The following is a 23,373-nucleotide window of genomic DNA, read 5'->3' on the forward strand; positions in this document are numbered from 1 at the left end:
CCCAGCTGGTGGGCTCGGCCCAGGGCTGTGGGAGCAGCGCCCCGGGCCTTGGGAGGGGGAGCTGAGTCTGCAGAAACGCCTCTGCTCAGGAAATGGGGTGCAGGGAAGGTGGGGGCTGGCTCGGAGCCTGAGGACAGGAGGGGACGCTTCCTGGCGGATGTGGGGTCAGAGAAGGGGCGGAAATGGCCAGGACAGCTGCTGAACATCTGGAATCACAGAACTGCCCGGCGCCCTCAAGGGTGGAGGGTTGGGGGGGTGCATGCCCAGGCCCCCTCCTTCCTGCCCCCCTGCAGGCCCGGGCCCCACCCCCCTCACACTGAGCGGCCTGGGGAGGGGTCCCTGGGGCTGAGTCCCAGGGGCGTCATCCCCTGGGCGGCCAGGTCTGCCCCGTTCTCACAGGCCGCAGCGCCCCCTGGAGTTGTGCGGGCCGCGGCCTGGCTCCTGCAGGGACGCTTGGAGCCTCCGACGCAAACGTGAAAGGGTCCCAACACGTGGGCCCAAGGTCACTCCTGGCCGGGAGCCCCTCAAAGCACAGCCATGTCCCTTCCACCGCTGACTGACACCCAGCACAGGGCACAAGAAGGCCAGGGCTTCCTGGCAGTTTTGTTATTTAAAGTGCAATCGGGGAGACGCATATCAAAAAGCTCGCGGTCCTTGCTCCCCTGCCCCGCACCCCCGGACCCCGGCATCCAGGGAGCTGAGCCTGGATGTGCCCTTTCACACCTGCCCTGTGTGCCCGCAAACATGCACGACAGGCAGCGCTGGCCAGGAGGGTACCTTTGTCACTTGCTCCCTTGGTGCCCTTCCGCCATCCCAGTGCCTCTGCCCAAGGGGTGGGGGGCGTTTCTTCAGGCCAGGACATCTGGCTGGATTGCTTTTCTTCTTCTTTCTTTCTTTAAAGATTTTATTTGTTTATTTTTAGAGAGAGGGGAAGGGAGGGAGAAAGAGAGGGGGAGAAACATCCGTGTGTGGTCGCCTCTCGCGCGCCCCCTGCCGGGGACCTGGCCTGCACCCAGGCCTGGGCCGGGACTGGGAATCGAACCGGTGACCCTTTGGTTCTCAGGCCGGCGCTCAGTCTGCGGAGCCGCACCAGCCGGGGCTGCATTGCTTTTCTAACAGCTGGGACCGGCCTGTGAGCCCCGCGTGGGTGCACACGCGAGGCAAACGGGTCAGCGGGGGCTCTTCCTGTTTGTGACCCTAGTTAAGGGACTAGGGACTGATCCTGACCCCCCCGCAAGGCCGGCGCGCTGCCCGCTTTTCACTCTGGCCCCTTGGAGACCCCGCGCCTGTGGGACCCGGCGCCAGGCTCTGGGAGGCAGCCAGACGGAAGCGGCGGCCTGGATGCCCCTCAGCCGCCCTGACTCGGGGTACGGCCGGGCGGGGCGGGCGAGGGCGAAGGATGAACGGAAAGGGTCGCGGACCCTCCGCCTGCAAGTCGGGTCTCGGGATGCGCGCCTTGTCCCTGCCAGCGCGGGACCGCAAAAGCCAGCAACGGGGCGGGAAAAGGGCATTGTCCCGGGTCCCCGACGGCACCTGCTCGCCGCCAGCCGCTGAATCCGAGCCCGCGTTTCCACGCACGGGCCTCGTGGCAGCTCGGACTCCACCGGGGGCCCAGGGCCCGGGGGGCACGGGCGACCTTTCCAGGCTCCAAGTCGTGGGACCGTCGACATTTCTCACAAGGCGGTGCGGCCGTGGGGAAGGTGGGCGGTGTCGCCCAGGGAAGGGGCAGTGCGCCCAGCGCGCTCGGTAGACGGAGCAGCGACCGGGAGCCGCCGGCCGCGGGCTCCGAGGGGACGCGCCTTTGGGGCGGGGCAGGCGACCCGGCGGAGCCCCGCCCAGCACCCCGGTCCGCGCGGCGCCCCGAGCACATAGCACGGCGGCCTGCGTTGGAGGGCAGGCGGGGGTCGCGGAGTGCCGGGTGGTCGCCGGTCGTGCGCCTGCGCGGGGCCGGGGAGCCCCGGGGCGCTGCCCCGAGCCCGCGGGCCGCAGGGGAGACCCCCAGGCCCGCCTTCCCGGGCGCGGGCCGCCCACCTGCCGCCGCGTGGGCTGAAAGCCGCCTTTCGCGGAGGCCCCCCGCAAACGACGCTCCTTCGCGGCCCTGCACCGGGGAGCCCCGGGCCGCGTCCCCCTTTCTGGGGAGCCTGGCGCCGCGCGGGGACAGCGGCGGGGCCGGAGGCCCGGGTCCGTCCGGGGAGAGTGAGCGCGGAGCCGGGCGGGACCCTGAGAGGCCCCCACAGACCTCAGACGGGGAGGCGGGCCGGACGCGCTCTGCCCCGCGGGGCTCACAGCCGGGGGCGCGGCCGCCGCACCCCCGAGCTGGCTGGGAGCGGATCTAGGTTAGAGCCCTCGCGGCTCCTTCTCAGCCTCCTGCACAGATTAAAAACGGCAACTGTCCCAGCGCTGACCCCAGGGGACCCTGAAGGCGCCCTCCCCCGCCCCGCGCGCACAGGCGCTCTCTGTTCTCCGCGCGCCCAGGCCCGGCTCCCCCGCCCGGCACCCCGCGGTCCCTGGGGATCTGGCGCGAGGTCAAGCCCACCGCAGCCGGCCCGGCCCACCTCTGCGGCGGGTGGGGGCAGGGCTGCCGCGGGGCGCGCCCAGACAGGCAGGCCCTTCTTCCCTCTGTCTCCTCCCCTCCCCTCGGGGCTGCCCCGCGGGGGGACGGAGAGGGAGGGGTAAAAGGGAAAACGGGAAGCCTCGCCCCAGCCAGAGATCGGGCGGCCAGGGGGCCCAGCCTTGGTTTCAGTAAAGGGCGTGCAGCGCAGGGGGGCCCCACCCCGAGACCCTGCACCTCATGCGGACAGGGACGCATTCGGGCTCCCAGGGGACCACAATCCAGGACAGGGTCGGGGGGCCAGGAGAGGGTCTGGGCGTTTGTCCTGAGCCCACCCAGGAAGGCGGCGTGTGAGGAGCAGGAAGAGGCAGAGGAGAGAGCCCGTTGTCCCCGCGGACAGCCCCCACCCTGCCCTGGGGACCCACACTGACCGCCGGGCTGCCCACCCCGGCGGCTTTGAAGCTGCTGGGGCCCGGCTCAGCTGCCAGGGGTTCGTGCTCACCCCGCCCCTCCGCTGGCTGCGTGGGAGCCGGGGAGTGACCGCAGGGCCGCAGCGGCCTTTGAAGTGCCGGGGCGCGGCGACAGGAAGCGGGCAGTAGCCCACCCAGGCCCTGGGCCCACCCCGCCCAGGCCTTGAGCCCCTGCCCACTGGGCTCCCGAGCCCGCGCCACGTGCTAGCCGCCTCGCTCCAGGTGTGTGTGGGGGGCGGCGGAGACCGGAGTAGGGGGAGGAAGGAAGGGGCTGCCCTGCGGCTGTCTCCCCGGCTTCTGGGGCCCAACCCTGGCCCCAGTGTTGCCCAGGCTCCCTGGGGGCGGCAGTGGGGCCGGGATCTGGTCCCTCTCCCTCAGCTAAAAATAGCGGGTCTGGGCTTTGTGGAAAGCCCCGGGGGCGGGGGCGGAAGGCGCGGGGCTTGCAGCCTGGGGTGGGCAGGCCGGCAGGAAATGCCCCGCGCCCAGCCCACCCCCAGCGCAGGCTCCGGCCGTGGGCACAGCCCCCTGGAAAGCCCCGGGGGTGCCTTCGGACCTGCGTGGGGCGGGAGTCTCCTCCCCGCGCACCTGGGCCTCCCGTTCCAGGGTGGGCTCCGTGCCCCGTGGGCCTCCCGGGCCGGGCTGGTCTCCTGCCGCAGGCACCGGGAGGCGGGAGGGAGGCCGCTGTCTCGCCCGCAGTCGCCGCACGCAGACGGCCTGGGCTGCGCCTTTCCACGGCCGCCCCCGACCGTCCCAACAGGAGCCACGCAGCAGACAGCCCGCGGGCCTGCTGTGCTGGTGGCCAGGGACCGGGTGGGCGCCCGCCTCGGGGAGGGGGGCTCTCGGGGGCCGGCGAGGACAAGGTGGGGGGCGCTGGGCGAGGACAGCACGGCTGCTACTTCCTGTATTTTGGAGAGAAAAAAACGAAATCTAAACTGGGTGAGAAGGAAGCCAAAGAGCGGGAAGGCCATGTGTTTGGGAGAACACAGGGCCGTCTCCAGAGCGAAGGGTTCCGTGAGGTGTGGCGGCTCTGTGGCCACAGCGGGGGCGGGCGGATGTCGTCCCTTCCACGCTCGCGCCGCAGGCGTGACTGTGGGAGTGGGTCACCACTCGTGATGCCTGACCCGGTGGGTGGAGAATGCTGGCCCCTGACACCTCCGAGGAGGGACAAAGAAGGCTTCCCAGCCGCTGCCGTGGCAGAGGACCACGTCCGTCACCGCTGACACCCGCTCCCTGGTTGCCCAACTGGTCATCGCCGCCCTCGTCAGGGCCTCCGCCGCCGGCCGCTCTGTCACCCCATCCCCGTCAGGAGCACCCCCAGGACTCCCCCACGTCACCGCCGTGCTCCCCTCAGGGCAGGTGTCAGAGACAGCTGGGGTCGCAGCAGCGGGCAGCTCAGGCGAGGCCTGGACCCGGGGCGGCGTCCTGGCTGCGGGCGGGCGTAGGGGGCAGGCCAATGACAAAGACGTAAAGAGACTGAGGAAACAAGAAGCGCAGCAAATGACCCAGCAATTCCACTCCCAGGTACTTACCCGAAAGAAACGAAACGCCAGCCCCGGCTGGTGTGGCTCAGTGGACCGAGCTCCAGCCTGCAAACCGAAGGGTCGTCGTGGGTTCAGTTCCCAGTCAGGGCGCAGGCCCGGGGGGCAGGCCAGGTTCTGGGTATGGAACGCATGAGAGGCAACCACATATCGATGTTTCTCTCCCTCTCTTTCCTCCCCCCTTCCCCTCTAAAAATAAATAAAATCTTTAAAAAAGGAAGAAAGAGAGATGTGGAACGCGCACACGCTCACACACAGGCTTGTCCTCCAATGCTGCAGCCTGGCGCAAAGGACGGGAGCGAACTCCTGCCACGTACGCGTCGCAGAGGCGTTCTGGCGACCACCCACGGCGTGACGCCGTTGACGTGAAGTCCTGGGAACGACACGCCTGGAGCAACGGTGTGGGCCCCGGAGCGTGACGCCCCGGCGGCACAGCGGCGTTTGGGGAGGCGGGCATGTTCCGCGGCGCGGTCGTGGCGGCGGCATGACCCCACATTTGTCGAAGCTCGTCGTATTGCACGCTGCAAGTTGGGGAGCTCATCGTATGTCAATCGCACTTGAACAAAAAAGTTTTAAGAGGACGTGAAGACTGTGAGGGACCAGGAGAAACATAGGGGCGAAGGGAGGGAAGGGGGCGAGGGCGGGTCTGGGCGGCTGGCTCTGGCGGAGGGGCCGCCCCTCGGGCGGGCGCGGGCGCGGGCGCGGCGGTGCTGGGGCGGGCGGACACCGGCTGTGCCCGCCTCCCCCCTCGGTGACTGCGGCCTCCGCTGGACGGAGGCAGCCCCGGAGCCCAGCCGCATGCTGCGCTGGTGCGTCTTCACAGGCTGCTTTCTGGGCAGCCGCCCCCTCCCGCGTGGGGCGCGGAGGCAGGTCAGCAGAAGCTCCCACGGGTGACCCGGCGGGCACTTGCGTTGGGCGTAAGACGCGCGGGAGGAGGGACGGGCCCTCCAGGCCTTTCCAGACGAGCGGGGTGCCCTGGTCTGGATTCGCCAACAGATGAGGCCGCGGTCCTGGCGGCCTGGACGTGGTAACCATAGGAAGTCCTTTGCTCCAGGGCCTTCCAGGTCCTCATCTGCCGGACCGGCGAGCACACTGTCGGCCAATCTCAGCCAGGACGGCCAGGCTCTGCTGCTCTCTGCTGGAGGGATGCAGAGCAAGGGGTGCCCCTGGCCTTTGCCCCCACGAGGCTGTCCCTGGGTCCCTGTCCTGGGCACAGGAGGGCCGGGGCCAGAGCCAGGCTGAGGCCTCTCCCCCCAGGTGCTGGCCACAGACTTGCCTGAGGACGGCCCCCGGAGTGTGGGTGGCCCACACGGCAGGGCTGTGCCTCTCCCACGCTCCCCAAGGGTGCCCCGGGGCTGGGGCCACGGGGGGGGGCGGGCCCCTCCACAGCCTGGCTGGCCACGGTGGGGCCTCGGGGGGTTCAGGGAACGGGGTGTCTCATCGGTGCAGGGTCCTCGAAGTCCCTCTTCACAGTCTCCTGGACGGGCTGTTGGAGGCCCTGGTGACTCTTGGAAGTGGTGGGCCCCAGGCCCCGGTGACCTTTTCCCCCTGTGGCCTTGACGGGCTGGGAACCTCCGGCCTGCGTCCTGTGTCCTGCCAAGAGGATGTCCTGTCCTCCAGGCCGGCTCCCCACCCTCCTTTATCCCTGGGGCCTCCCGGGGGTAGGGTGGGGGCGGGGTGGCGGGGAGCTGGACCTCGGCCGGCTGCCCTCGCCCTGCGGGGTCCTGTGCCCCTTGCCTCCCGCCTGGCTCCCTCCTCGGCCTGGTTCCAGACGCAGGGGACAGAGGCCCCAGACCAGCACCTGGGGTTTTTCCAGGGCGGCGGGGTGGGGGTGGCTGCTCCACGGAACAAAGGCTGGGGGAGGAGAGGGGAAGTGGGGAGCAGGGAGAGGAAGGGGCTGAGCAGCTCGCAGGCACCTCTCTGCGCTCGGCCTCCCCTGCCTCTCTCCTGGGCTTCCTGTCCTGTGGCCGGGGCGCCCGCGGTGGGGAGAGGCGGGATGCGGCTCAGCCTCCCTGGTCACGGGGCCACGGGCTGGGGGTGGGTGCTGGGGACCCCGGGTGGGCTGCAGGGGAGTCGTGCTGGCCCCTGAGGATGGGGGGCTGAGCGCCCCACCTGCGGGCCTCCCCATGCCCCCAGCTGGGGACCCTGGGGCCTCTGCGTGAGGGTGTGTGTCCAGGATCCAGGGATCAGGGAGGGCTGAGTGGCGTCTGTCGTGCAGACCGGCCTGTGCCTCTGAGTGAGCGTGTCTGGCCTGTTGGTGAGCAGGGCTCTGGGCCCCGGGCTCACGCGCCCGCCCGCGCATGTGTCCCAGGCCTGTGCCTGCGTCCCTGGGTGTCTGTGTGGCCTCTGTGCATGGCTCTGCTTCATGGGTCCAGCGCTGTTTCCCCTCTAGAGTCTCCCTAGAAAGCCTGGACCCCGGGAGCGGAGGGGACAGGAAGGCAGATGTGGGCCCCTCCCCTCTGTCCACCTTCGGCACAGGCAGCTCAGCGGAGTTAAAAATAGCCTAAAAATGGCCCTGGGGCCTCCGGGAGGGGAAGGGGCAGAGGAGGGGGTAGAGGCTGGAGTGGGGGAGGCGCCCCCGGTCCAGCGGGCGGCTGGTGGCCCAAGGCCAGCAGGCCGGGCTCCCGCAGGGCGGGCGCATCCGCCGGGCCCCACCTGGGAGGCCGCGGACCCCCACCCTGCGTGACTCCTCAGAGCCTGCCCCCCGGGAAAGGGAGAGCCAGCCCTGGGCAGTCGGCCTGGCCTGAGCCCGGCTGCCCCCTCGGTCCCCCCCCGCAGGTAGGAAGGGCCCCAGGCCTCTCTGGCGGCTGCTCACAGCGGCCCCCCGCCCCCTCCTGACCCCATCAGCCTGTCCCCTGCACGGAGGGTCCCTGGAGACGCAGGAAGGGGGCAGGGAGGGAAGCAGAGGGCCTGGGGAGCACTTCCCCCACAGAGGGGCCCAGCAGCGAGGGGTCTTGTTACTCTCGATGGGAGGGCCGCGTACGGGCCAAAACGCGCTCACGCCTGAAGTACGTGCGCAGTGAACTTCCGCACACTGGACACGACACCGGCGCCCGGGCTGAGAAACCAGGACACTGCCCACCCGGGGGCCCACACCCCAAAGGCCATCGCTGGTAGATCCTGTGGGCGCCTCTGGACCTGCTGGTCACGGAAGCGGCCGCTCACACCTTGGTGACGCCCGCCCGGAGGCGTGTGCAGAGGCACCGGGAGTGCACGGGGGCTCGTGGTCACGGCTGTCACATTACATGGGAGACAGGCCACACTTCGTTTGCCTGCACAACCGCCAAGGGGCACGTGGGCATTTCCAGTTCGGGGTCATTACGCATGGGGGGGCTTCGAACGCTTGAGCATGTGGTTTTAGGTGAAGCTCAGCAGTTTCCAGGGGCGCCCTGGGTGGAGCAGGGGTTCGACCTGGCCACAGGTCCCCCCGAGGCTCTGGTCGGGGGACTCTCCTAGGACACTAGAACCTGCCCTCGATTTCGTCGTGCAGAGCCCTGCCTCCGTGGCTCTGTTGCGTTTGGCGTCTGCTTGTCCTCCCGGGGCTGGGCCTTGGGCTGGGGCCCCCTGGGGAGAGGCCACCCCCCCACATCCCCGCCGCCCGCCGAGGGAGGGGCAGCATTCGCGCCCTCTGCCAGGCCAGGCCCGCCCAGAGGAGACTCCCGCCCAGAGGAGACTCCCGCCCCAGGCCCACACCCACCCTTCCTTCCTCAGGAAAACCTGCGGTCTGATAAGACCTCCAGTCCCTGGTTTTCAAAACCACCCCGGCACGAGGACCCCCCAGGGAGGAGGGCCGGGAACTGGTCCCTGGTGCTGCCCACCGCTCCTGCTTGGCGGGGCCCCTCACTGCCAGGAGGGGCTTGGAGTCTGGGTGCTGGAGGCAGAGGTGGTCCGGCCAGGCGGATGGCTCCTCCCTCCAGCTCCTTCCGGCCGCTGGACCCCGGGGCAGGCCGTCCCCTTCCCCCAGGGCCCTGGCCAAGGTCCCAGGCCCCCTCTAGCTCCTAGCCCTGGATTTCCCACGCCCCCACCCTACCTGAGCCTGTCGGGGGGGTGGTCCTCAGTCTCTGCCCGGCATCAGCCGCATCCCGGGGAGATGCCGGCTCCTAATACCAGGCAGACCCTTCCTGCAGCAGGACCTCTTCCTGGGGCCGGTCGGCCCTGGGGCCCCTGTGGCTTCCCCGACAACTCCAGCCCTGCACCCCTCCCCAGCCCCCCGTGCACAGTGCCTGCTACACTCCCCTCCAGGGGATAGTGCATAACCCCCATGAGGCAGCACCCCCAGGCTGCCTCAGTGGACGCCTCGCTCAGCCCGCGGGGCTCTGCCAGGTGGGCTCCGTCGGTGCACGCTGTGCTCGGAGGGGGGAGCGGCGTGCCCAGTCAGGCGCTCGCTGGTGACCCCCGCTCTGGCCGGGCTGCCCTGGAGCCCTCAGGAACCAGCGGGACACGCAGGGGACCTGGGCCTGGCCCTGCCCCGCTGCAGCCCAGGGACGGGGGAGGACAGGCAGAAAGTGCCTGCCTGAGACCGGAGGCAGGGCCCTGCCTACTGAGCAGGTCCTCTCAGGGGGCAGAGGAGAGGGCGGGCAGCCGTGGGCAGCGAGTGTGAGCTTGGAAGAGCCTGGAATTCGGGTGTCGAGAGGCCAGCTCGGGGCAGCTCGGGGGATGGGCGGGGAGGGCGCTGAGCCCGCGGGTGGGCAGGGGCGAGGGGTGGCCACCGTCCCTGGTGGGTGGGGAAGGCGGTTTTCCACTTCACTCCAGATGTGCCCTCCTGCCTCCAGCCGTGCTGACCGGGAGGGGACCCCGAAGCGGAGCTGTGCCCCTGGCCTCAGTGGGAGGAGCCCCCCCAGCAGGGGGTGGGGGTGAGGGCTGGCCTCCTCCTGCAGCTGCCAGGGGGGAGGGGGAGGAGTGTCCATCCAGGGCTGGTTCCCCGGGGGAAGGACTAGAGGTCTCCGTGCCCCATCTTAACGAGGACCCCATGGCCCAGCGGACAGACCCTGGCGCCCACCCTGCGCGGAGGAGGGGAGCGCGTCCAGGCAGGGCTGCGGGGTGTGAGGTGGAGGGTGACTAAGAGGCGGCGGGGTGGGGGGAGGGGTGTGCAGACTGCTGGAGTCTGGGCCCAGAGGCCGGGCCTCATTTCCTCCTGCACCGCACGGGGAGCCGCCTGGGGCCGGGCGTCCTCAAGACCAGCCTCTGCCCTGGTCCCTGCCCAAGGGACGCCTGGAGCCCCACGGAGCTGGAGGGAGGGGCGCCCCACGGTCACATGGCCTCCCTTCACCGCAGCCACGCTGGGCGGGTGCCGTGTGTCCCAGGGACGGCAGGGATGGCATTGCCCCTTCGTCACCGGGACGCAGGCCGGCTCTGTGCCCTTTGACGGCTCCCCTCCCCCGCGCCGCACCCGCAGCCCTGGCCTCGCCCGTCCAACCTGGGCCAGCGGCACCTGGGTGGCCCCCGCGCTCACCGCCCCTCTGGCTTCCTGCCCTGCAAACGCTGCCATGTCGCGGCCGCCGCGGCGAGGGTCACTGCCTGCGCCTGCTCCTTCCAGGGCATGTCCGCTCTGCGCCCTTAGAGCCGCAGAATCATTACTGGCCCATCTGCCTCCCGGTCAGAAGCCTTCAGCGGCCCCTCCAGCCGTGAGACAACCGGAAGCCCCAGCCTGGCAGCTGTGGGGGCCCCGCTCGCCCTGAGTGGCCCCAGGCCCTCGGACGGACGGCGGCCTCCCCTCCTGCCCAGCGTCCAGTGCTGGCCTGGCTCACAGGTGTGGCAGAAGCATGCAGGACACGTGCTCACGGACACCCCTGCACAGGCGAAGCACGTTCGCAGTTTGGCCGCAAAGACTCAGCTCAGGGGCTGGGGTTGCCGTTAGGACGCGCCCTGGGGCGGGCAGGGCCGAGGCCCTCACGGCAGAGCGAGGTGACAGGCGAGGCACGCGCCGTGGGCGCCGGTGGCCCTGCCAGGCCTGCAGGAGCCGGCAGGTCGGGGGCCAAAGACGATCTGCCAGGCTGACGCCCCAGCACAGGGGCCCCAGGACAAGGTTTTGTTGGATGATCGGATGGGTTTTGAAGGTTTTCCTTTGTGAAAATAAACTTTTATTTTGGGGTCGTTTTAGATACAGAGACGATTGTCCCGCTGCCCAGCCCCGAGGTCCCGGGTGCCCGTCCCCGGTGCCACTTTCTCCCACGTTGTCGCCCTGCACGCAGGCGGCCCACCTGCCCGCCCCGAGCGGCCTCGCTGGCCCATGTCTCAGCTGCCGAGCCGGCTGCGGTCGCGGGCTCCCCGTGTCTCCGTTATGACTCCCTGGCCCTGCGACACCTGGGCAGCGCAGCCGGCGCACCCGAGCCGGGCTCTGGCGAGGAGGCCCTGTCGGGTGTTGGGTGGAACGGCCCCCAGTGGGGGCTTCTCTGGTGCAATTTCTCCCGCGTTCGCTGGGCTCCGGTGTCGGCCTGGTGCCCTTGTCACACGGTGTCGCGGAGCCTGGCACCCCGTGATGCCCCGGTGACGTTCGCCTCAGTCCCCTGCTCAGGGGCTGCCAGCCGGGCAGGCCTCCCCGTCCCCGCCTCCTGCCCTCCTGCGCAGTCTCGCTGTCCGGGGTTCTGCGGGGTCCCCGCCGCGCTCAGCCCCTCCCGCGTGGCGACTCCGGCCTCCCCGGTGTTCGCCCAGCTGGGCGTCACGCCCCACAGGGTCCCGGCTCTGCATCTCTCCTGTCAGCGCCGTGGCCTGGCCCTCCCACCCTGCCCCGGTCCGTCCCCCAGGTCCCCGGCGCTGCCTGCCCAACCCTTCCCCAGGTCCCTCTGCCGTCAGGAACGCCCTCGCTGGTCCCTCGGCTGCCTGCCTAGCCCTGGCCCCCGCCCAGAGTTCAAGGGCTCTGACTCCCTCCGACAAAGGACCGTCCCAGGCACGCGGTAGGTCCCGGGTGCCACCAAGGTGGCCGAGCGAGCGAGCGAAAGGGACAGCAGGCTGGCCCTGCGTGGGGCGGGCCCGCTCCCAGACCCTCCTTTGGTGGGAAGAGGCCTGACCTGCCGGGCAGGACAGAGCCCATCACCCTGGGGCCTCCGGCGGCGGGGGGCACAGCCGCCTCCTCCCCCTCTGACCCCTAGCGCAGCAGGTGGGCCAGGCTGGGCAAGCACCCCCCGCGTCGGGGGCTCCTTTCCTCCCAGGATTACACCTGGTGGGGCGCCGATGCCACGGCCTCCCGGTCCCTCCCCCACATGTGTCCAGGCCGGGCCACTCCTGGAGGGGACACTGGGGGTGCCGGTGTCCCTTCCACCTGCTGCGGCTATCGCAGCCATCGCTGGGCGCTGCAATGCGAGCCGGCCCTGGGGAGCAGCAGGGCCTCCAGCGGGACGGAGGCCCCTGTCCCCTCGCCCGGCTCCGGCGCTGGCTGGCTGGCCCCCGCCGCCTCCCAGTTTCCAGAACCCGCCCGAGATGGAATTACAGCCCCGGCCGGCACCTGCGGCAGGCGGCAGTGTCTCCTGGCTCGCCTGGGCGAGGACCGACTCAGATCGGTTGCCTGCTCGGGGCCCAGCAGCAGCCAGGCTCTGGAGATCTCCCGTGGGGAAGGGTGGGGGTCAGGGGCCACTGCGGGAACCAAGGGGGCCGGCCACAGGGAAAGGACGGTCTGAGGAGGAAGGGGGACAGCAAGGCCAAGGCCGGGACCCCCGGGGGTGGCCAGGGGTCCAAGGAGAACGGGGTCAGCGGGCCAGGGTGGCCTTGGATGGCTGAGGCATCAGGAGCTGGGCTCACGTGGGCCTGGGGGAGGCTGGTGGCCGGGAGAGGGGCCCGGGGAGGCGCGAGAGGAGGACCCTCCTGACCGCTGCCAGTCCAGGCCAAGGCTGCTGGTCAGGCCGGGCTGCTCACAGACCCTCGGAGGACAGGCCCCAGCTCCACCCTCAGCCCCCAGGCCTGCCCAGGCCAGGCGCTGGCTGCCACCCCACCCCGGGCGGGCTCGGCCGGCTGCGCAGCTGGCACGGCCCCTGCCTCCTCCCGGCCCTGCCCTCCCCCCACCCGCTGCTCGGCCTGTGGCCCTCGGCCCCCAGCTCCTGGAGGCTCTCTGCCCTGCCCTCTGACACCAGCCCCTCCCGGGCGCACGGCGGGTGCACAGCAGGTGTGGCTCCGCCTCGGCCTCGGAGGGGAGGTCTGGAATGCAGAGCCCCGGTGCCAGGGCCTGGGGGCGGTGGAAGGAGCCAGGGCGCAGGAAGGAAGGGGCTGGCAGTTGGCAGTGGCCTGTCGGAGGGACGGCTGGGGGTGAGCGCTTGGAACGGAGACGGGCGACAGTTGGCGGTGGCAGCTGGAGCGGCAGTTGGGGCTTGGCAGGGGCGCAGGCCCGGAGGACCGAGGGCGGGGCGGCCGCGGGGCTGGCAGGTAGCCCCTGGCCCGCAGCGGCTCCGGAGGGTGGTCTCCGGGAGGCCCAGCGGGAGGGCAGGGCCAGCTGGCAGCAGCCCAGGCTCCGGCCTCGGCAGGCGGCCTCCCCACCTCCGGGCGGGGCTCCGCTGCAGGCCAGGGACGCCTCCGGTCCACCCGCAGGGCCCAGGATGACGCGCCCGGGGCGGCTCCCGCCGCGAAGCCCAGGCATCCTGGGCCCACCGGCCGCGCGCCTCCTCCCCGGCGGTCCTCAGCCTCGCTCCCTCCCTGGGGACCTTCCAGCAGGGCTCGGAGAGGGCAGGAGCAGGTTCTGGGCAGTTCCCGGGGAGGGGGCAGGACTCCCAGGGCTGTTGCCATGGGGACGGCTGGAGAATAAACAGGCAGGTTCCCAGACCAGTGACTGCACAGAAAACCCAGTGGGGGCGGATGGGGAAGCAGTGCCCTGGGGAAGGTGGGGCTTGTGGTGAGGGCCCTGGGGGTGGGGTGTTGCCCGGGGGACACTGGGAAGGAACATATGGAGGAATATTTGATGCCCTTCCCACCGTCTTCCCCAGAGCCCCTCCCGCCTCTGCCTCACAGGGCGGACTCGGGCACCGGAGGCTGGTCCTGGCTCTGCTGGTGGCATCGGAGGGCCCACATGGGGCAAGAGGCTGGGTGCCCTGCCAGCTCCTCTGCCCCCGAAGCCACAGTGGGGCTGGAGGGCAGGCGGAGGGCTGGCCCAGTGCGAGGTGCCGGGGCTGTGGGCACCGGGAGGCCTGCCAGCGTGTGGCTCGCCGAGCCAGCCTGCCCTTCCAAAGCCCGGGGTCCGTAGGTGGGGGTAGGGCAGTGCGCTCTGGGGGGCCGCTGTCAGCAAGTGCTTCTGGGAACCGGACCAGCTCTGGCCCTCGGCCCCTGAGCCCTAGCCCTGGCCTCTCAGACCCTAGACCCACCCCGGCCGCAGGTGTGCCTGGGGCAGGCTCCAGACACGCTCAGCCGCATGGCCGGGGGCGAGCTCCCAGGGTGACCGCCACGCAGCCCTCAGCCGGGCAGAGCCCCCGACGCCACCCCTGGGTCTTGTCCACCAGCTCGGCCAGGGCTCGTCACGGCAGGTGGCCCCCCAACACCGTGGGCCGGCTCCGCTGGCCCTGGGCGCGGGGCCCTCTGGTCAAAGGACCCAACACCGCAAAGAACACCGCTGAGGCCAACCACACACCCTCATCCCCCTCTGTCCCCGGAGCCACTTCCAGGGCGCACCTGCCCTCGCCGAGGCCTCCCGTCTGTGGACAATGAAGAGCCGGACACAGGCCCCTCCTGGGGCCTGGGCCAGGCCTCAGGGCTGAGGGGCAGTGCATGTCGCCTTCAGCAGGGTCTGGGGACCCAGCAAGAGGGGAGGCTTTGCGACCTAGCCCGGCATCTGCCCAGTCCTAGTGGTGACTGAGCCGGCGCTGGGCGCTGGCAGATACCGGGTTCCTGGGCAGGGCTGCGGCATCGCCCCATCAGCGCTGAGCCGGCTCCAGGGCATCCAGCTGCTGCTACTAGTTCTTTTTTAAAACGATAAAGGGGGACATTAGCTCACAGAACAGTAACAGCCTAGAGACGAGGTGGGTTTCAGGCATGGCTTGATCAAGGCTCCCTGGGACTGTTCCAGGTTCTGCCTTTTCAGTGTATCCGCTTCATCTTCAGGCCGCTGGCCCTTCTGTTGGTTCATGGACCAAAAAGATGGGTGTCTCAGCCCCCAGCCAGTGCTGTGGGGAGGGGGGCCTTGATTCATCGTCACACAGGATAGGGGAGCGAGGAGAGGGGGTCCCAGGGCCCCAGGGGCTCACCCCGGAGCTGTCTGCCAAGACCAGAGGCCTCAGGCTGGTGGGGGGCGGGGTGGGCCCCCTCGCGGGCAGGCCTCCTGAGTGCCACTGTGTGCTCTGACCGAGGTGGCCAGAGAAGGGACGGCTTACCAGGGAGGCTGTTCTCCCTGAAGAGTGTCACGCGTGCGCGAGTCCCATTAGGAGAGACGTCAAGGAGGGCAGTGGCCAGGCCCTCCTGGGTCTCAGGGTCGTCCTGAGGCGATACCTGTGCTCTGGGCACGCAGGTGGGGGGACTCTTGCATAGAGACCTCTGTCCCTTCAAAGGGAGGAGGCTGATGACCCTCCCGGAGGCCTAGGGGCAGCCGCTGGTCAGGGTGGCTCTGCCCAGCCCCCTGGCCAAGGCCTCGGAAACTTGGGTCCCCTGTTCCAGACAACAAGGCCGTGGGCGAGCGGGGCCTCCCCGCGGCAGGGTTGCAGGGACCGGCTCCTGGGCCCGCGGTGCTGGTCCGCCCAGCCGTTTCCAGGCTCCGTCAGCCCGCGGGGAGGGAGTGTCCAGCCTCTCCTCCGCGGCTGCCAGACCGACGTTCGCCCTTGTTCGCTCAAGGAGAATTCCACCCCCGCCCCCCACCCGACCGGCCTTCTCCCCGCAGCCAGTGAATGCCTCCTTACACGTCCTGAGAAAGCATCCGTAATGGCCCGCCGCCTCCCACCTCGGGAGGAATTCCGCGGCGCTGGGCCCGCGGGGAGGCAGGGCGCGGACGACCCGCGGCGCCTCCCCATTGGATGGCCGGGCCTTGCTCGACTCCCCTGCGCGGCTGGCCAGCCACAGGCTCACCTCCCTTCCCACCGCCGCGCCCGGGAGAGGAAGCGAGGTGGCCTTTGCCCCCGCACCGGCCAGCCAGGAATGCGGGGCCGCGATTCCCCTTTCGCCCGCCCGAGGGCTAGGAGACCGTGTTAGGGGAGGAGAGACACACAAGGCCCATCCCAGGGCAGCACGATTCGCGATCGGTGATCGCCTGCGGGGGCGCGGGGCCCGTGACCCCTCCAGACAGGCGCAGCGGCGGGAGGGACCACCGCGTGAGGCCGCCGGTGCTCCTAAGTTGGCCAAACCCAAGCCCCAGTGACATGCACCGTGACGTGGCCCGCTCCGCGCGAGGTGCGTCTCCGCCTGGGTGAGCCGAGGTCCCCCGGGGGCGCGAGCGTGCGCTGCCCAGGCCCCCGGCGCTCGCGGGCGCGGGTCGTGGGAGCACTTTCTCACTGCGCGCGCTGGCTAGCGCCGGGCCCGCGGAGCCGCCGGGGCGCGGGGAAGTCTCGAAGTTTGAGAGGCGCGCGCGCGACTGCGCGTCGGTGCGCGGGGACAGCCTGTGGCCCGGAGACCCGCGCGCCCCCGAGCAACTGGCGCGTGGGCAAGGCCGGGGTGCGCAGCCAGAGGCTGAGGGCCCTCGCCCCGACCCGCGTCTCCCACCCGGGTGTCCCCGCCGTTGCCCGGCGGAGAGGGGTGCGGGTGCTCGAAGACCCCACGCCGCGCCGCCCCCGCCCCCCCGCCTGCCCAGGAGAGGGGGCTTCCCACAATGCCCAGCGAGCTCCAGCCCGCACTTCCGCTGTCCGGCCGCCCGCAGGGGGCCCGGAGGAGGACAGACCCCCGCCGCGCCCCCTCCCGCTCCGCGGCGCGAAGCAGGGGGCCAAGCCCGCCGCGGGGCGCGCGGCCCGGCCGGCGGGGGCGGGGCCCGGGGCGGTGGCCGCGGCCGGGGCGCGGCGCGGGCCAATCAGCGGCGGCGGGCGCGCGCCGGGGGCGGGGTCGGGGTCCGCAGGCGGGGCGCGCGCGCGCGGGCGGCGGGGGCCGCGGGGTTGGAGCGGCCGCGGGGGCGCGCGCCGGCCTGACGGACGGACGCACAGACCGACGGACGGAGCAGCCGAGGCTGCCGCGCATCTCCGACCCGCCCGGACGCAGCGCTCGCCCGGCGGCGGCGGCGGCGGCGATCACCGGCTCCGGTCCGGCGGCCGCAGCGCCCGCCCGCGCCCGCGCCCCATGGGGTCACAGGTAAGCGGCGCCGGCTCATTGTCCGCGCGGCCGGCCGGCGCATCGCGGCGGGGCCGGGCGGGGGCCGGGTCGGGGCCGCTCCGAGCCGGGGCCGCTCCGAGCCGGGGCGCGCCGCCGCCGCCTGCCGCCCGGCGCCCGCCGCGCCCCACCCCGCGGGGGCGCCCTCCCGGCGACGATCGGAGCGCCCCGGCTGCGGCTCCGGGGGCGCCGGGGGCGACCCCGGCCCGTCACTGCCGGTCCCCGAGCTCGAGGGTCACGGGGCGGGGCGGGCGAGGGCGGTGCGGGGTCCCCGCGGGGCTGCTCGCGGAGGCGGCGGCGGCGGCAGCGGGACTACCCCGCGCCCCTCGCCCGGGCGCCTCCTGCCGCGGCCGCCGCGGTCCCTCCCCCGTCACCTCCGAAAGGGGAATTTTCCAGCTGGTAATTTCTGCTGCGTCAACGCCCGGCCCCAGGAGACAGCCCGGGGGCGTCCTGGCGCCCCTCGCCCGCGCCGCCCCGCGCGCCCCCCGCCCGCGCCGCCGAGCCGCACCCGGACCCGCCCGCGCCGAGTTTGCCAAGAGTCGGAACTGCGGGAGGTGGGTGCGGGCGGGTCTCCGCGCTCTGTCCTGCCTTGGGGTCATTGTCTCCCCCCGAAGCCGGGCACTGGCCTCGTCTCCATTTTAATGACCGGCGGAATCGGGGCGCAGGGGCCTCGGGGCCGAGCGACCGGGGGAGCTGGAGGGGGCGAGGCGCGCCGAGCGGCCAGGGGCGCGCCGAGCGGACGAGGCGCGCGGAGAGACCGGGGTCCGTGGCGAGCCGTGTCTTTGTTTCTCTGTAAATAGACATGTCAGTTTCACAGGGTAGCGCGAGCCGGTATCTGACAACTCAATCCCGGTGGCGAACGGGGAATTTTCTACGCCGGGAGGAGGGCTCTGGCTAGTTGGGGTGCCGCGGGCCCCGCTAACAAATTCATCACGTGTCGCTTTAACGGACCACGCACAATAGGGCTGGACCAGAGCGAAGAGTGCGGGTAGAAGCCCAACGGGGCGAAGGAGAGAGATTTTCTGAGACCGAGGAAATATAAACAAAAGAAAGTTTCACTGAGGTTCCCAGCGAATTTCCTCCCGCTTTCCCTGCCAGAACCTCAGCGACGGATTACAGTGGCAAGATTGTTACCAGCATTGTTTCAAGAAATGCTAATGAGCCAACGCAGCCCGCGGAGGCTGGGCGCACACACCTGGGCACGGAGTCCTCAGGCGCAGTTTCATTGTATCGGTTGCGGGACCGTTCATACTAGATTTGTTAGCAAAGGTAACGTCCCGTTTGGGTAGCAGACTTGTGGATTCTCGGCTGCTGGCCTGCCTGCTGTGCGCAAGGTAACGTTTCCACTCCAGGAGAGTGGAAATTAGTTCGTTCATCAGAAGATTTATGGAAGCCTTTCCCCTGTGAATCATGAAGAAAATAATAGTATTTTATCGAAGCAGAATTCTTCCATCCGGTGTACTTTCTGATCTCTGTAGACATTTTAAACTGAAACTTGGAGATGCCTTGCTATTCCAGAAAGGATCCAGCCAGTGCCGGGCACATTTAGGCAGAAGTTACCGGACACTGAAGGAGGAACTTACACGCTGTGTCCTCTAAAAAGCCAGTTGTTGTTTTCACATCCCTTATGGGAGGGACCACAGGGAGGGGTCAGGGTGCGCGCTCCCTTTGGGGAGAGGTGGCAGGTGCGCACTCTGGGATGCTGAGAAACCCCAAGCCCAGCCGTTGCTGGACGCCAACGTCAGGACAAGTCGGAGAAGCCTCTTGTGGGCATCCCAGAGGCGAGAAGCTTGTTTCTTTTGGCCGAGGTACTTTCTGCTTAGGTTTGGCTGCTTCGTGTTTGCTGTGCTCAGACCTCCGCCCCTGCCCCCTTTGTGGTTTCAGGACCGGCCGGCCGGCCTGTGTTGGCTGCCTGCTGTGTCCTCGCTCTGTTACCCAGGGCCGCAGTGACCCCTTGCCCCGGGGACACCCCACGCTCCTCGGTCACACATTTGCACCGAGGGCCTGAGGCAAACAGGGACCTGGAGTAAATGCCGTGCGGCGTGACAGCCTTTTATTGCTGGATGATGTATTATTTACCAACACGTTAAGCAGAATTAAATTTTAACAGAGTGAACTTTCCAACGTTGTCCTGATGTGGGGTTTTTCAAATTAAGGGAAATTGGGCCACGCTGTCCCTGTGGTCTGCATTTCTGGGACATCTGTGTGACACTCGCGCTTTGTTCTCAACCAGAGGTCTGAGACCAGCCTCCAGGAGCCCAGAGACCCACTTAGTGCACGGTGAGCAGAAAGTTCCGGGAGCCGTGACCTGGCGCTCACGCCGCGCTGTGCAGGTGCTTTGTGCTCAGGCGCCCTCTTGGCTCCTGTCAAAGTGACGAGAGAGTTGTGGAGACCATCAGTCCTGTCCCCACACCCTGTCTCTCAGCGGTCCCCTGTCCTGGGGGCTTACGCTACCGGCCAACTCATGTGCTCAGAAAAATGCAGGCTTTTCCTTCTCTCTGACTTACCATCTTTTACCCTGAAGTCGGCTGGGGGATGGTAGCTCACCAAAACGTCCCCTTACCCCCGCAAAAGAAATCCTTCTTGTTGCTACAAGCTCACTCCAGCGGCCTGCCTGCCAGGAACGGATGCGCAAGGAGAAACCCGAATCGAGGCCACAGGCGCTGGCAGCCTCGGAAGCGCGGTTGTCTCGTCCCCACCCTGGTTCTCCTGTCCTCTGCGCTGCCAGTGGCGTTGGGGTCTGAGGCTGTGACAGGGCTGACGTCCCCTCCCTTCCTGCCGTGCTGGCTGAAGTGCTGTGTCCCTCACAGGTGCACGTCAGGCCTGTTCCTGGCTGTTACTGAAGACGGGGCGGCCAGGGGTCTCGCTCGTTCTGGTGAGGACGGGGAGCCAAGCCGAACGCTCAGATGGGACCCCCGCCTACGATTTCCGTGAGGTTTTCTGTCGACTCTGCCTCCTAACTCTTGTTTAGAGTTAATATTACTAAGCATTTCTAAACATCATTATTTGGGTTTAAAAAATGACTCACCTGGGTATTTTAGGACAGACAGTTGAGAAGCAGCGTTGGTGGGGTTTCCAGCCGCATTGAGAGCTCCCCTGCTGCGACAGATGTGTGTCCTGAGCCGGATCCGAGACTCGCCCAGGGTCCTCGCTCGTGCAGGTGCTTTGGCCTTTTTGAGGACCCTGCTGTGGAGCAGCCCTTAGGCCCGGCTGGGGACAGAGTCCCCGCAGAGGGGCCGGGGGTGTGTTGGGATGGGGGGCACAGGAACCCCGATGTGACCAGGTGGGGGTCACAAGGGCTGGCGAGGAAAGGGCCCGTGAGCCCAGAGGACGGAGCACAGACTGCAGGGTGGGCCAGGGGTCGTCCAAGGCTCCAGCCGCGGCCGGAGGGAAAGCGTGCCCATGCGGACGCCCCCTCGGCCCCCCACCCATGCGGGACCCCACTGTCCGCCCCGGAGCAGATCCTGGCTGGGCGGCGCGGGCGGGGGGGCCGACTGGCTGCGGGGCGGGCCTGAGGAACCCCACGGTTTCGAGCTCTACCGTCCAGAGCCCCCGCCCCGGCACACACGCACGGACGCAGGCCACGCGTGGTCCTCTGGGAAAAGCGGTCCTTTTCCTGGCCTTCGGGGTAGCACGACGCCACCGCTCGCTCAGGCGGACCGGCGGCGTTGTCCGCTCTCCGCCTGGCCGTCCCTTTCAGCAGGGGGCCTCTCTGCCCTTTCCACTTGCGCGCACAACGGAAGGGGTCCCCGCCCACGTGGCATGACCGGTGTTAAAGTGTTTGTATTTGGGTAAAATCTGGGCAGCGTGGCCTTCGCACGGGACGCAGGCTTTTTGTCTATAAGGCATTTCTGTATCCCTCTTCGCTTCGTCTTTGTCCTTCCACGTCGTGAGCGCACCCACCGGCCCCAGAAGCGAGGCCCCACGGGCGGAACAGAAGCCCTGCGCTGGCCAAGGGGGGGTGCACCCCCACCCTCGCGGAGCAGAAGGCAGGCGCCTGCGTCCCGGGCTACGCAGAGGGTCCAAGGGTCTCAAGTGCACTGAGCTGCCTCCTCCGTGAGGGGCAGACATGCGGGCGGCGCGGCCCCCACGGCCTTGGGCGGTCACCTTGTCAGCGGGGGCCGCCCGGCCACAGGAGGGTCCGTGAGGAGCACCCAGCTGTACAGACACACCCGGGGCGTGGAGAGTGGGGGACTCCTCGCCGGGCAGAAGGACAAGCAGCCCGCCAAGCCAGGCCTGCGCCCGGGGGCCGCTCTGCCGGCCAACGTCCTAGGGACCAGCCGCGGGAAGTGCCGGCTCGGGGGCTGCCGCGCTGGGCCGGCCGCAGAGGGGCGTCAGGGCTGGGCCGCGGTTCCCGCAGTGCGGTCTCTCCGGAAGTGCTCGCACGCGTGCAGCCCGAGGGTCGCCCGTGCGGCAGGGGGCAGCATCCGCGCCGAGCGACATCTGCCCGGCTCCCGGGGCGCTGTGTGCAGAGGGGGCCGGGGTGACAGAGCGGAGCCGGACACGGGGTGGCCCCGCAGGGCCCGGGACGAGGCCCGTGTGGTTTCAGGTGTTGTGACCACGGGCTGCCCTGCAGACTCAGGAGGGGGATCGGCGCAGGGACTGGGCGTGAAACAGCCAGGTGCTCCGGCTCCGAGGGCTCAGGGGCTTCCACTCGCGCTCGGTGTGGTCGCTGCCACCCCAGGGAACCGGCTCTGTGGCCGAGGACAGGCCCGGCCTCTGGTCTCTGCCGAAGCCACGTGGCACCAGAGCCACGCCCCTCCCGCCACCTGCGCCGAGAGCCCACGTGTCAGGCGATGTCCGCACCGGCCCTGTGCCGGGCGCCCTGGGCCCACGTCCTCACGCGCAGGGCAGAGCTGCTGTCAGGCCCCACGTGGCAGCGTCCCCGGCGAAGCGGGGCCACCGCAGCGACCAGGACACAGGCGAGGAGGGTGCAGACGGGCATCGCTCGCCTGCCTGGGGAGGGGCGGCGGGTGCGCTCGGCACAGAGCACGCGGGCCGCCTGCCTCACCGCTTGGGCTTGGCGCTGGTCGGGCATGTGCCGTGTGCTTGGTGCCGCCTCGGCCTCCTCAGGGGCAGCGGCTGCTCTATGGCGTGCGTCTGGATCTGGGACGCTGCGGCCCCCGGGGGACCGAGCCCTGAGTCAGGGCCCAGGAGCCCCTCAGGGCCCCCGGTCCCGTCGGGCATCTGTGCAGAGGTCGCCCCCCACCGATGCTCACGTGGGGCCCTTCGCGCACCCAGGGAGGCCCCGGGCAGGCGTTCTGGGGGCCGCGGAGGGACGGGCGCTCTCCCTCCTTGCTTCCCGCCTGCCTCAGGCGTCTCCCGGGCCCCCCCCATCAGCACGTTCCTCACTTTTCTAGAACGTTCAGAGTGAGGCTTCGCTGCTGAGTAACAGGTAAAGGCGGCGACTGTCCTGCACGAACCTTCTGAGGTGAGAGGAAGGTGCGGATGAAGACCTTGCCGGCCGCGAGCGAGGGAGCAGGGGCCGTGGGCGGGCGCTGGGGCCCCCGCAGGACCCTCTCGCGTTCGGGAAGTCCCCGCAGGCGCCCCATCCCGGGACTCGGGGCCGCTCTGACTGGCGCGTGCGCGTCTGTCGGTTTTGATTTCCCACGGGAAGGTCGGGGGTGGGGGTGGGCCCTGCTCAAACCAAGAGCCGAGGCGCTTGTCCGGCGCGCGGGAGGCTCCGTGAGGAATCTGCCCCGCGCTGCGGTATTCACGGTGCCTGTCTCTCCCACGCGGCCACTTTTGCTTTCGCTTTCGGGTGCACGGGAGGGACCTCAGAAACGAGAGGCTCCGTAAGGACGTGGCCGCCTCTGGTGTCTGTGCAGAGCAGAGTCACACGCCTGTCCTGTCTCCCTGCTTCTGTTCTGTACAAAGACTTTTTCTGCAGCCTCAGAGTGTTTTGAAGAACTTTCCAGAAATCGTCAGCAGACACGCCGTCCGCTGGGACAGGGCCCGTGTGTCTGTGACAGCCTGCGGGGCCGCCGGCAGAGCCTGTGATATTGGGGACGGCTCGGCTTTCCGGTTTTTTTGCTGCTGGCAGAACGAGACAAGGACCGGAGTGAAAACGTGGCACGGTCCGGACAGGCCCGTCTAGAGGCGAGCTGACCGGCGCCCCCTGAACTTGGTAGGGCCGTGTAGTCACCGTTTGGGGGGCTGACAGGCAGCGTTTGATTTTATTATTATTTTTTTATCCTTATGTGAGAACAAACTTACCAAGTTTAGAAAGGTGGGGAAGAGGAAGGAGAGGGAGAGGCGCATCGATGCAAGAGAGCCACCCAGGCACGTGCCCTGACCGGCGGTCGAACCCGCGACCTTGCGGTTTATGGGGTGGCGCTCCAACCCCCTGACCCGTCCAGCCAGGGCACGAGGTCAATGTTTTAAATGTTTTTGCGCCTCCGCTCCTGGTCTGGCTTGCTGATCAGAGCCGACACTTCTGTGCGGTTCTGCGTGGCGGGACTTCGTAGGCGAGAGACCCCGGAGCGAAGGGAGGCAGAACCCCCACGTCCAGGGTCCGGCGGGGCTGGGGAAACCGTGCGTCCAGGCGGCACGCGGAGTTCCCTCGGCGGAGACGAGCGGAGAGTAATTCCAGGGTGCGCGCGGGCACGGGCCAGACACGGTC

General features: G+C 69.5%; 1 protein-coding gene across 1 annotated transcript in view; it reads left to right on the plus strand.

The window, feature by feature from the left end:
• Nucleotides 1–16,580: 16,580 nt before the first annotated feature.
• ZBTB46 (zinc finger and BTB domain containing 46) overlaps nt 16,581–23,373 on the plus strand; it is a 34,101-nt gene continuing 27,308 nt past the window's right edge. The window contains exon 1 of the mRNA XM_054577515.1: nt 16,581–16,733. The gene's annotated coding sequence lies outside the window, so the exon portion shown is untranslated. The remainder of the gene's footprint in view (nt 16,734–23,373) is intronic.

The sequence above is a fragment of the Pteronotus mesoamericanus genome, unplaced genomic scaffold (assembly GCF_021234165.1).
Source record: "Pteronotus mesoamericanus isolate MK-2021 breed Mesoamerican mustached bat unplaced genomic scaffold, CSHL_Meso_final contig_436, whole genome shotgun sequence".
Classification (NCBI taxonomy): Eukaryota; Metazoa; Chordata; class Mammalia; order Chiroptera; family Mormoopidae; genus Pteronotus; species Pteronotus mesoamericanus.